This window comes from Apis dorsata, unplaced genomic scaffold, assembly GCF_000469605.1.
Source record: "Apis dorsata unplaced genomic scaffold, Apis dorsata 1.3 scaffold_14, whole genome shotgun sequence".
Classification (NCBI taxonomy): domain Eukaryota; kingdom Metazoa; phylum Arthropoda; class Insecta; order Hymenoptera; family Apidae; genus Apis; species Apis dorsata.
Window position 1 is genome coordinate 69,571 of NW_006263317.1, and position 2,512 is coordinate 72,082.

Here is a 2,512-nt window from a genome sequence, read left to right on the forward strand (position 1 = left end):
TATTGGAAAATTCATCCATGCAGATCTTTCAGGTCAAATGCAAGAAAATTCGCTTGGAGGAGCTCGATATTTCTTAATGTTGAAAGATGATTATAGTCATTGGAGAAGTTTATATTTTATCAAAAATAAATCAGAGACATCATAATATCTAGAGGATTTCTTCAAGAAGATTGATAAGCACTTAGAAAAAGGAATCAAAATCGTCAGATCAGATAATAGTCTTGAGTTCGTCAATAAAGAAATTGAGGAACTAACACGTCGATATGGCATTACGCTATATCTGAAAACAGTACCATTTAATCCGGAAACGATTCTCGAACGGTTGCACCGAACGAGAAAACCGAACTGTAGTTGACTTAATGAGAACGTTGTTACATGCAGGAAAATTGCCAATCAAAATGTGGGCTGAAGCAGTTAATTACACTGTTTATACTTTAAATAAACTGGAACCAGTGGGGAGAAAGGAATAACACCTATTGAACTGTGGCTCAAGAAGAGACTGAATATTTCAAATCTCAGAACCTTCGGAGAGGAAATATATACTTTCATATCCCTAAAGAGAAGAGATGAAAATGGGATATTAAAGCCGAAAAAGGCATTTTCGTCGGATATGATGAAAACACAAAAGAATTCCGAATTTGGTTTCTTGAAAGAGGAGTTAAAATACATAAAGATGTAACATTCACAGATCAGCTTTACGAAATTANTTGAAATGAGGAAGTCCACTACTGGTTTTGTATTAAAACTAGGCGATTCCGCAATAGCTTGGAGGTCAACACGACAACGAACAGTAGCTCTATTCACTACTGAAGCCGAATACATAGCAGCTAGTCAAACTATAAAAGAGATCATATGGATGAAAAGTTTGATTAATGATCTAGTTGTGTTCAAGAACTTTACAACGACTCTTTACGTGGATAATTTGAGCGCAATCGCTCAATTATCGCTTATTAAAAACCCAGAATTTCATCGAAGAAGTAAGTACGTATGTTATACGAGACAAATTTAAGGAGTTAAGTTTCTTCTGCAATATATAGCATTGGAAGATCAGCAGGCAGACCTATTAACAAAACCTCTAAGAAGAACAATATTTGAAATACAAAGAAATCGATTGAATATCAAGAGTATCAAAGACATGATAGATGCATAGAACTATAACATTCAAATATAATAAGCATACATACACTAAACAAATTTCAGTTCACTTTTAGTGGGAGTATTATAAAATTTAAAGTTCACTGAAATTTTATATATTGATTGGTGTTGATTTCATTATTGAATGTTGCCAGCAACATTATTATTTCATAGTTGGTAACTATTTGTTAGTTGGTGCTATCTCTTCGATACATGTATTTCAAATGTTTTATAAATAGACGCGCAATCACATATAATCAAATATATTCAATATTTATATTTCAGCTATCCGTATATTTTTATTTATTGTTTTCCACTGCCCAAGTCAACAATTAATTTTAAATTAATAATTAAATAATATTTATTGATGGTTTAAATTATTTATTTTATAGATTATTTTCTCATTAAATTTTGCCAAATTGTTAAATTCTTTTAAAACAAAAACTTTTATTTCAATAATATTTTTTAATAAAATATTAATATAATATAAAATTATAGATATAAATTTTAATTATCTATAAATATTGAATACAAATATATATTGTATAATATATTGTTATAAATTTTTTAATAAAATTATAAAAGATAACTGCAAATCAATGACATTATTTTTCTTTCGGTATTTCTTGTTTCATATATACGCTTAACAAATAAAATTGATTCTTTCAAACAATATATATATTATATTTATTAGCAATATGATATATGCAATTATATCATATAATACGCATATTTTACGAAAATATACGTTTATTATTCTGCAAAATCTAATTTACTTGTTAAATATGCCATACGTTAATTTAAATTCCATCTTGAAAAAAAAAAGCCCCATTAAGATTAATGATAAAAATAGAAGAATAATTCGTTTTAATAAAATTACAAACTATCAATCTTTGGACAATTTTTAAATGATCAGAGGCTAATTCCGATAGCTAATTCCGATTATTAAAAATAATTCCATTAGTTTCCATGCGTTGTCTATGATATGAGATTTGTTATTAAACAACCTGATTAATTACTTTCAATTTTTTACCAATTCATAGAATTGATTAGCGTTAATGATAAAAGAAATGTTGAAGCAATTTGCTTGAATTCTATCATACCTTATAAAGAGATTAGTATTTTTCTGAATTCTTCAGTATTTGTTTACTAAATGTCACAATTTGTTGCGCGATGTTTATAATAGAATAAATGAAATGTACATACCAAAGGAGCAGAAGAGTTTCTAATATGATACATTATTATATTACGTATTTTCCACTCTTCCATTGTCTTGTGATATGAACTATTCTTTCAGATAATTTTTATTAGATAAATAATAATATAATTTATTAAAAAATAATGAAAAAACTAATTTTTATATGACATTTTATGACAT

At 27.2% G+C, this 2,512-nt stretch overlaps 1 long non-coding RNA gene across 1 annotated transcript in view; it reads left to right on the top strand.

The window, feature by feature from the left end:
• Positions 1-2,512, top strand: part of LOC116185293 — a 151,462-nt gene that overhangs the window by 59,255 nt on the left and 89,695 nt on the right. The window lies entirely within an intron of this gene.